This window comes from Lactuca virosa, chromosome 6 (assembly GCF_052849685.1).
Source record: "Lactuca virosa cultivar CGN04683 chromosome 6, Lactuca_virosa_CGN04683_v6, whole genome shotgun sequence".
Lineage (NCBI taxonomy): Eukaryota > Viridiplantae > Streptophyta > Magnoliopsida > Asterales > Asteraceae > Lactuca > Lactuca virosa.
Window position 1 is genome coordinate 33,144,855 of NC_136431.1, and position 12,378 is coordinate 33,157,232.

Genomic DNA, 12,378 nt, shown 5'->3' on the forward strand with positions numbered 1-12,378 from the left:
TACAAAGTGTGATGAAAGTTATAAGCTGTTATCTTAATTTTTACCTTTCTAGACTGTTTTAGAAAAATCATAGAAAAATCATACGAAGTCGAAAACTGATTCCGTAAATTTTGAGAGTTCACAAAACGTGTCTAGTTTATTCATAATTTTTATTATGATTTTTAGAAGTCTTTAACTTGTGTTAAAATGTTCATATTCACAGACTAGTCCGAATTCATTTCTGAAATGATAGGTAGTTTTGTAAAAATCACCATAAATCGTAGAAAAATCATATGGATGTGTGCAAGTAGTAATTTTAAAGGTATGAACCTGAACTATTTGAATATTAAACCGTTTTGAAAGATATTAAGTTTAGGATAGTCAAAACAGTCCGTGAATAAGACTCAACTTTTCTGATGAAAGCTGTTGTTTGAGTTTAGTTAAGTTTTTGGTGTTTTAACTTGTATTCCCCCCCCCCCCCCCCCCCCTTAAAACTTAAGAAAAACATGAAAATGTAGGGGTATGAACTCACCTTGAATGATTTCAGTAGATGGATGATGGAGAAAAGAAGTGTTCAACTCAAGAACACTTGGGAGATGCTTGAAGATTTGAAGATCTAACAACAAATATGACGATATTTGTGTAAGCAATCTATGATTTGGATGAAGGATAGTAGAATATCTAAGTGTAAGAGGAAGATACTTACCAAATGTAGAAGAAAAGCTTGGAGAATATCCTTGAATCTCGAAATCTAGAAGGAGGAAGTGAGAGAGAATGAAGTTTGTCACTTGGAGGAAAATGAGAGTAATGTGAGGAGAGAGGAGGGCTTTCCAGCTCTTGACCAAGTGTGTGGCTGGAAAAGTACTATGAAATGACTAGGTATGGTGGAATAGTGACTGTGGATGGTCAAGGAGTGGGTATGGGAGGTTGCTTATGTTACACACTAAGGTAAAGTCAACACTCCACCTCAAATATTCACCCACTAGATTTTATTCTTAAATAAAGATTTTAATAAAAATATGTTTAAATTATGAATATTTAAGGTCTTATATGTTAAAATATGATTTTTGGAGAAAATCCCGCGTTAAAATCACGAAAAACGGGCTTAATACGTGAAAATGGTCAAAAACCGGGAAAAACAGGCGAAAATCCGAAGTCTGGGCCGGAGGTTCGGTTCCTGATGCTTCGAACCGAAAGTAGGTGGGAGCCGAGAGGAGGGTTCGGTCGCTGGAGAGGAACCGAGAGAAGGGGAAGAGGAACCGAAGGTGCGAAGAGGGAACCGAGAGTGCGAGGAGAAGGAACAGAAGGCGAGGCTCGGTCTCGGTGGCTATCTGCGAGGTTCGGTCTCGGCTGTTGCCTTTCGGTTCTATGAGAAGGCTCGGTTCAACATGATCAGGGGATCGAAATAGACAGAGCCCTCGGTCCATTTCGGCTGAGAGGGTTTCGGTTCTCAGGAGGTTCGGCTCCTAAGAGGGGTTTCGGCTCCTTAGGGCTGTTTTTCGCGTAGACTTCCGTTTTTTAGCAGTTTTCGACTAAATCGAGGGTCGGGATGCCCCGAGTGATTATAAGAAGTTGAGAGAGATTTCGAGAGAGATTTGGGAGAGATTTGACATACTTGGAGAGATTTGACATACTTGGAGAGATTTGGGAGAGATTTCACATACTTGGAGAGATTTCTCATTCAGAGAGATATTTGGGAGAGATTTCACATACTTGGAGAGATTTCTCATTCAGAGAGATATTTGGGAGAGATTTCACATACTTGGAGAGATTTGGGAGAGATTTGACATTCTTGGAGAGATTTCTCATATAGAGAGAGATTTGGGAGACATTTCACATACTTGGAGAGATTTCTCATTCAGAGAGATATTTGGGAGAGATTTTACATACTTGGAGAGATTTCTCATACAGAGAGATTTGGGAGAGATTTCACATACTTGGAGAGATTTGGGAGAGATTTCACATTCTTGGAGAGATTTCTCTTACTTAGAGAGTTTTGGGAGAGTTAGAGTGAAAGAGATTGGGAGAGACTTCTTTTGTGACCTTTTTGAGTGTTTGGCTTCGCAACGCAAGCTTCTTACACTCTGTTAAGCCTTGTTGTGAATGTTATACGCTCTCGAGGGGGTATGGAATAATGTTTTATCGAGTAGATTCATCACTTACTCTAATTAGGGTTTAGAATCTTTTGTGACCTTTTTGAGTGTTTGGCTTCGCAACGCAAGCTTCTTACACTCTGTTAAGCCTTGTTGTGAATGTTATACGCTCTCGAGGGGGTATGGAATAATGTTTTATCGAGTAGATTCATCACTTACTCTAATTAGGGTTTAGAATTTCCGAACACGTGAATACTCTAAGTGATACTTTATTTTAAGATTGCGAGTAGTACAATAAGAGTCATAATGGAAACCCTAATATACAAGGGTTAGATGAGTTGACCGGTTTGACTTTTTGACTTTAGTTGACTTTGACTTGGCCAAAAATTGACGGTTGTCACAGGTGGCATGCATGGACGTAAAGCTTGCAGGTTTACATGGTATTTCAGCCTTGGGAGGCTAGATCTAGAGTTGGGGCTTTAGTTCTGCTTAAAATCATCTGAATGAGAAATTGACTTATGGGACTCAACGAGTGGATGAGCCAACTCGACGAGTCGGTCAGGGTTTTCCCCAATAGTCTGGACGCGCTACAACTCGACGAGTTGATGAGACAACTCGACGAGTTGAGTTGGAGTTTTCCCGATTTTCTGAGAACAGGAGGAACTTGACGAGTCGCATAGGTGCACTCGACGAGTTGGGTCAACGTGGACTGTTGACTCGAGCGTTGACTTCCATTGACTTTTAGGGTTTGGTCAAGACATGAGTTAAGAAGACAATGGAGGGGTAAAATATTCTTTCACCCTTTCCGAGAGTGAGGAAAGGGGTTAGACTAACTTTTTAGAGTTTTGATTATTAAGTGTTAATTAGAAATGATTATATTATGTTGGCGGAGTCTAGACTGTTTGTGGGGTACTAGATCTACTTGCTTACTTACGAGGTGAGTCTTGTCACTATACTTACCTGAGTGGTAATACTGTGTGATCGGAGGGTCTTATTTGAATTATCGACCAGAGGGTCTTATTTGAGTTATCGACCGGAGGGTCCTATGTGCTTATATTGAGTTATGTGATATTATGCATTTTTTTCTTTGTCATATATGCTATATTATTTTGTGCCTTGCTGAGTTAGGACCGGAGGGTCCAAACCGAGTTGTGGGACCAGAGGGTCTTCACTGAGATACAGGAGTGGAGGGTCCAACCCAAGTTGTGAGACTGGAGGGTCTTCACTGAGACACATGACCGGAGGGTCCACACCGAGCCGTGAGACCAGAGGGTCCTCACTAAGACGCATGACAGAGGGTCTATGTCGAGCTATAGCTATGAGAGGCTTATTATTTGTGTATGTGGTATTTTGGGGAACTCACTAAGCTTCTTGCTTACCATGTTGTCTTATATGTGTTTCAGGTACTTCTCAGGATCGCGGGAAGGCGTCAGCTTGATTATATAGACCTGTTCGAGATTATATTTGAGGATTCTAGGATATTATCAGTCATTTTGTTGAATGGTGTTTTGACAACTGATACATTGTGGTTTTGAGAAATGTAATACTGAGTTTTATGTGATTTAAAAATGAAAATTTTGTTTTGAAAATTTAGAGTGTTACAGGAAAGGCCTTTTCGGTCGTAATTTGTATAGAGGAGGGAGGAGAGTGAGGTGGGATGCATGGGGAAGGGAAGAAGCATGTTTGTGTGATTATTTAATTAGAATTAAGCTGTGTAGCTTATTATAATCAAGTAAAGCCTTATGAATAAAATATTCAAGGCATGGGTTCTAGTATTATTCTAATATGGTAGAGATCATGAGTGTGTTGGGAGGAGAGGGAAATATTAGGAGAGAGGTGACACATTTTGTCTCTTATGGTTTTTATAAAAAATTCTAGCCCTTTTTTATAAAAGTCTTGTATTTTTATAAAAGTATAGTGTAATAAGAGAAATTTGTAAGGTTTAATAACTAACAAAAATATTCTTATTTAATATTATTAACAATAATATTAGAACCTTATAATTTAATTATTTTCCAATTCGTTATATAAAATATGAGTGTCAAATCGTGGTAACTTTCCTTTTCTTGATGTATGACCTTTTTCCGGAAAACCACCGGAATATTAACTAAATAATAGGTCATATGATGTTTGAATCGTGTTTATGGATTTGTGAACACGTAAACCTCGTGTTATGAACATTACCCAATTCCCGGTAATATTTGTGTATTTTATCGAATTACTACGTTACCATAGTTTATTGTTCGCAATACAAGCGTTTATTCGATAATGAATTCAGAATAGCGTACGTAGCATTATAATATTCGATAATACATTACGGATGTTACGAAAATCACATTTCGCCTTTTTGACCTAATATACGCACAATTGACTTTTGTTGACCCTTGTTGCCTTTTGTTGACCAAAATTTGAAGGATGTCACAATAACTTTTGATCGTAAACTGTTAGGACTAGTGATTTAACCAATATTAAGGTTAAGTAATATCAATACATAATTTTTGCATTTAAGAGAGCATTAGTTTAACCAACTTTGCTAGGTTTAATTTTATGAACTTTATGATTAAACTCATGATTGATTCATAAGTAATTTTAATAATTAAATGGTTATAGGTTTCTAGTCTCATGAACATTGAAGTTAGTCACTTGTTAATCACAAGTATTAGTAATTAGATCATAATTGCTAGTCAACTCAATAATCTCTTTATACTTCATTACAATATCCTATATTCACCATAGGAAATATGGATTCGAAATTTAAGTGGAAGTGCTTCAAAATCATTGTCTTTAATTCTAGTGATTTACTATGTCTGTTAGTTTGAATTGTATGTTTAAGATTTCAATTAAACAAAATCCCATATTTATTTCTTTTGTTTCAATTAAATTAATCTGTTATCAATCATACATATTCCCCGAGAGTTCGACACCCTTATTTACCGCAACTATATTATATTCGACCATATTCACTGCATATGTGAGTGTTAGTTAAGACGTGTTAGATAAAAGTTTTATAAATTTATAACTAAAATATTTTTAGTATAAAAATGTCACACCGGCCACCTTGGTACAAAGGTGTGCCACTCTAATGTGCCTTGGTGTACTCTGTAGTATTGATCGACTCGTGATGTGTTATTGAAGCATGGATGCACTACTGATGATCATGATGCACCACTAATGTATCATGATGTGCCATTAGGTGGATTGATGTGGCACACTAGGATGATCAAGATTGTCCAAGGATGCTCATAAGTTGAAGATGCTCAAGGTGTATGCCCTAAATGGCATGTTGTACCACTTTGGTGCATGATGAAGGATTCTCCATCATGATATGCCATGGTCATTCATAACAAATCATTTTAGCTGATGAGACTCTATCATGTATGTGGCTGATACTCAAGTAATGTATCTCAAGTACGAAGGTTCTAGATGAGGTTGCAAGGCGGATTGTGATTGGTTGACACCTTTCATGGGCCTATAGATTGATGGGTTTGACCCATTAGGGGTTTAGATCTAACCCATAGTCTATAACTAGGGATGTCTGCTAGTCATTTGTTAGAGGTCTTTTGTGTCTTTATTATCCTTAGTGAGTAGGTCGAATTTATGATGGTTGTATTTGTAAAATCTTTTTGAGAACCTTGTGAATAAGAATTCTCCCCTCCCAGCTGTGGACGTAGGTCACCTTGACTGAACCACGTGAATATTGTGTCTTTATGTGCTTTTTGTTTCGTGTGTTATCCACATTACTTCCTAACAAGGGTCATCAAAGCTTAACAAGTGGCATAAGATATTTTCTGAATCTTGACAAGTGTCGACTGATTTCCGAATAATCCTCCTTATATATATATATATATATATATATATATATATATATATATATATATATATATAGGATCAGATAGGAACTGAAAAGATGGTTGGAACTGCGAGGACAAATTTAGACCCTTTATTTATATAACTGGTTGGTTAGGATATAATGTGAAAAAATAATAATTAGTTTTTAAAAGTATGGGGCACTTTGTCTAAAAATTTGAAAGACCAAGTGCATTTAGGAAAATCTGGAAGAGTAACATGGTAAGTTCAACATAGAGAGATGGGTTACTACTCATAGATTTTATAATAAAAATAATAAGTGAAAATTGTCATTCTATAAATCAAAAATCCTATTAAAGTATATATATATATATATATATATATATATATATATATATATATATATATATATATATATATATATATATATATATATATATATATATATATATATATAGCTAGGTTCAAATGTGGATGAACATCTATTGTGTGGACGTGTGGACAGTGCTATTATATAAGAATGACAAAGAAAATATGTTGTTTAATAATATGAATACGTTAAATCTTACATAACTATTGTCATTATCACACATTCTCACTAATTAAATCGTCTATAAGGTTATTATAGACTTTTAATTATTATTCTCATTCTGTCAGAATGTTTATTGAATCGTATTCTGTCAGAATGATAATGAGTGAAAAACGATTTGTGAGAACAAAAATTAATAAGAATTAGTGAGAATGCATGAAAATGACGATATTTTTGTAAGGTTGAACGTATTTGCATTACTAAACAATGTATTCTCTTAGTAATTCTCATAGAATTGCATTGTCCACACGTCTGCACAATAATTGTCCATCCACATTATAACCTAGCCCTATATATATATATATATATATATATATATATATATATATATATATATATATATATATATATATATATATCATGAACTTTTTGAAATGAAATTTTAAAAAATAAGGTTGTTTGGAAATCACACTTAATTTTAAAAAATTACAAGTTTTTTTTTTTTGAATAATGTTGAAAATAATATGAGCTAGAATACGATTCATTATTTTATGATCCTTAATTTTTTATAATCCAAAAATATTTTGATCCAAATATGTTATGATCTTTACTCGTATCTTTTATGATTCTAAGTTAAATTATCGAGAAAATATAATGATCCAAAGATTCCTATGATTAGAAACTTCATTTAGTTGAATATTTTATGATCCAAAATGATATTATCCAAGATTATTATGATCTAAAAATATTTTGATATTTAATATCTTATTATTTAAAACTTTTGTAATTGTTAAAAATCAGAAGGTCAAACCAATATTAAGGGTACCTACATTTTGTTTAAAGGAATCCAAGATTTTATGAAATATATGAAGTGAAAATTGTCATTCTACAAATCAAAAATCCTACTAAAGTTTGTTATATATAATATATTATGAATTTTTTGAAATGAAATTTTCAAAAATATGGTTGATTAGATATCACATTTTATTTTAAAAGATTACACATTTTTAAAAAAACTAATGCTAAAATAATATGATCCAAAATGAGATGATTCAAAAAATATATGATTCGATATTTTGTTATTTTTAATTTTTTATAATCCAAAACTATTTTGATCCAATTATGTTATAATCATTAGTCGTATCTTTTATGATTCAAAATTAATTAATTCAGAAAATATAATGATCCAAAAATTCTTATCACCAATAATTTGATTTAATTGTATATATTATGATCCAAAATGATATTATCCAAAAATATTATGATCCAAATATATTATGATAATATCTTATGATTCAAAACTTTTATAATTGTTAAACATCAAAAGGTCAAACAATATTAAATATTAAAGGTACCTAAGTTTTTTTTAAAGAAATCTATGATTTTACAAAAAATAAGAAGTAAAAGTTGTTATTCTACAAATAAAAAATCCTATTAACGTTTATTATATATAATATATTATGAACCTTTTGAAATGAAATTTTCAAAAATGAAGTTCTTTAGATATAACATTTATTTTAAAAGATTACAAATTCTTAAAAAACTAAGGTCGAAAGTAATATGATCCAAAATGAGATTATTAAGTATTTTATGATCATTAACTTGTTATAATCCAAAAATATTTTGATTCAAATATGTTATTATCTTTAGGGCCTGTTTGATATGGAACTGACTGGGTCCGGGTCAGCTGTAGCCGTTTTGGCTGACTCGGTCCAGTCAACTCGTTTGATAAAGGTCTAAAAGCATATGACCCGGTCCAATTCTCTTACTCGGTCATCTAAAATCGTCTGATTCGGTTCTTCGTAAAAAAGAGACTGACTGGGAAATTTCTCCATTTCACCTTGAAGCTTTGAACGTCCCCCATCGTGAACGACACAACGCTCTTTTCCTCCATCGGCCCTTCCTAGCCTGCAACTTCTTTCCGTCGGCGCTCTCTTCTTCCTTCAATTTTTGCAGGTAAGGGATTTCTTCTTTAATCGATTTTTTCTTCCTTTAACTTTTGCACGAGAGAGACGATTTCTTCAATCGATTTTTTTAGGATCGATCGATCGATCGGGAGAAAGATAGAGAAGGAGAACGCGTTTGCTTCTATTTTTCTGCTATGCGGTAAGTTTTTTGTATTGCCTACTATCTCCATCGATTTCTATACATAGTGTGATCGTTTGAGACACTTGTTTATTAATTGTTTCTCTGTTTCCAGTGCCACATTAATGGAAGAGATAAGAATTTCCAGCCGATAAAGATATTTACAAGTATATGAATGAGATTGAAGAAAGGTCAAAGTTCTGAATCCTTCTTGTAAGTTCATTCTTTTTCTTTTTAAATTCACAAAATCACATCATATGTAAGGAAATATATAGATTTGGTATGATGATTAAATAAATCTTTTATCCTGTTGCAATATGTTATGTTGTTTGAACCTACACATTAAACATTCACAGATTTCATGATATATATATATATATATATATATATATATATATATATATATATATATATATATATATATATATATATATATATATATATATTAATCTCTATCTCTCAAGTGGTGTCAATTGAAACTTGAAGCAGGAGAACCTTATGAATGCATAGATGGTCTTGCAGTTTTTTATATAAATATATGTTGTGATTCTTGTTACAAAGATTTTTATTATTGATTTTAAACTTTTTTTTTCAGGGAGAGGATTCGAGGATGATTCAAATGATGAAGTATTGAATTAAAAGTCAAAGTTGGTGTTCCAAATTGTTTTGTAATTTGATTGAAACAAGTAATTCATGTTTTTTTTTATTATGTTCTCTTTGCATATGTGTATTTATCATCAAAGTTCATTGCTTATTCTGTTAATTATTAGTTTGTTCAATCAAAGTTCATTGCCTTTTCTAGAATAGAGAATAAAATTCTTTGTTATTTTTGGTGTTATATAAAGTTTTCCATCAAGGGGTAATATGGTCATTTTTCATCATTCATCACAACCAGTCAGAGATATAATCAAACAACATGGTTTCAATCAGATGTGGACTCAGTCAGAAGTTCTAACTCAATCAACACTAGCTCAGTCAGTAACTATCAAATGACCACTTAGTCGATCTTTTGTTATTCGAAATTAAATGATTCAACAAATATGATCCAAATTTTGTTATGACCAAAAACTTGATTAAATTGAATATATTACGATAAAAATTTTATGATACAAAATGATATTATCCATAAATATTGTGAACCAAAAATATTATAATTTTTAATAATGTATGGTTCGAAACTCTTATAATTGTTAAATAACAAAAGGCCAAACCAATATTTAGTTCAAAAAACTAACAAAAAAAAACCAATTAACTTCATAGATTATCCATAAATATTGTGACCCAAAAATATTATAATTTTTAATAATGTATGGTTGGAAACTCTTATAATTGTTAAATAACAAAATGCCAAACTAATATTCAGTTCAAAAAACTTAAAAAAAAAACAATTAACTTCATAGATTTACTTAAAACATTAAAAAAATTGAAACGAAAAAAAAAAAACTAAAAAACCGAATTTATCTTTATAATAAAATTAAAATTAAAAAAAAACGAAAAAAGAGAAAAACTCATTTAAATTACGTTCGTTGGACGTTCGTCACATATAATCATATATATTCGAGTTCGTATTACATTGACGTGCATAATGCATGATTGTATCACGTCCAAAGACAACGTTTGACGTTCTTTCCCTTAAGAAAATATGTGGTTGAGAATTATCCTCTAGCTCGTATTATTTTTTGGGTTGTACCCCATTTTAATAAAATACCTAGGATTAATAAAATATAAATAACTAATTTGATTATAATGTATTTTATAAAGTTTATATATAAAAAAGATGTAAGCAAATAAGTGAAAAGCTAGTAACTTGAGAGGTGCTTTTAACAATCTTCATAAATTTAAAATGAAAATATATTTTTATGTAAAACATATATATATATATATATATATATATATATATATATATATATATATATATATATATATATATATATATATATATATATATATATATATATATGGAAAAGTTCAATAAAGAACCATAATTATTGGTTCTTCAAGGAACCAAATCTTTTTTTCAATTTCTAGAGTTTATTCTTTATCGAAAAAAAAATCTAAAAATATCTAAATTCATATATTAACATTGTGAATGTGAAAAATATTTTTCGGATTCACCGTGTGAATCCGGATTCACGTTGTGAATTTTCAAAGATTCACATTGTGAATTTGACGTAAAAAAAAATCGAATTTGATATCATTGGAAAAATGATAAAAAGTTATGAATTTCTGTATTTTTAGTTTTTTTTTTGATAAAAAATAAGTTGTAAAAGTTGAAAAAAAGATTGGTTCCTTGGTTAATTATGGTTCTCTATTGAACCTCACCATATATATATATATATATATATATATATATATATATATATATATATATATATATATATATATATATATATATATATATAAAAGGAGGGTTCAATTGAGAAAAAAAAAGGTTGAGAATGGGGGAATCATTCTCAGCCACACATTTATTTTGCCGCAAAACACTTAGGCGTACCGTCGGAAATGGATAACGGATAAACATGTGTTTTCCAACCAAACATGTTTCCTTAAACTATGCTAATCATTACTTTAATATACACAAAAACATATTTTTTTTCGTTTTTTTTTATTTTTAGAAAGCCATTATTATCGAAAAATTATTTTAAATATATCAAAATTCATAATTTTTTATTCTCTATAAATAGACATCCATATTGATATACTTTTAAGATAAAATAAAAATTTTATTTTTTTTAGAGTTTCAGCTCTCGTTATTCATAAGTGAATAAAAAAAATCTATCAGATTTTTATTACAGTATATTCGTTATTCACTTATGAATAAAACGTATGCGTAACTTTTTTTATAGTTTAAGTATCGTTCATATAAGAATATGACACGCAATAAAGTTTTCTTACTTAAAATATATTTTTTACATCATCTTTCATCATATATTATATTTATATATGAATAAAACGTGTATTAGTTGTCGTCATATTTTATATTCATATATGAATAAAACATTTATCAGATTTTTGTTACAGTTAATTTGTTATTCATATATGAATAAGTAGTATAAATGATACTTAAACTGTAAAAAAAAATTAATTATATATTTTTATTTATAAGTGAATAACGAATGTACTATAGCAAAAATCTGATGCATTTTTATTCACTTATGAATAACGATAGCTGAAAATATAAAAAAAATAAATTTTTTATTTTATCTTAAAAGTATATCAATATGGATGTCTATTTGTAGAGAATAAAAAATCATAAATTTTGGTATATTTAAAATCATTTTTCGATATAAATAGCTTCTTAAAAATTAAAAAAACAAAAAAAAAACTATGTTTTTGTATATATATTAAGGTAATGATTAGCATAGTTTAAGGAAACATGTTTTGTTGGAAACACATGTGTATTCCTTATCCATTTCCGCTGGTACAACAAAGGCTTTTGCGGAAAAAATAAATGAGTGGCTGAGAACGATTCCCCCATTCTCAAACTTTTTTATTTTCTCAATTGAACTTACCCCTCTATCTATCTCTATATATATATATATATATATATATATATATATATATATATATATATATATATATATATATATATATATATATATATATATATATATATATATATGGTTGTTTACACTGTTTTTATAGCATTTTAATATAAAAAAAATGATATTGTGTGGAAATGGTCCAAGATAAAGCCTTAAATTTATAGTGCGCGCCATGTACCAATTTTATTAGTTGGTTATTTCAATCCTCACTTACATAGTAAAATCTTATAAATATATGAAGATAAATTATATTCATTAACTTCCTAAAGTAAATAAGTAATCTTTTATACATAGTAGTTTTGCCCATTTTATTGCGCTTGTCATCCATAATTGACGTTTT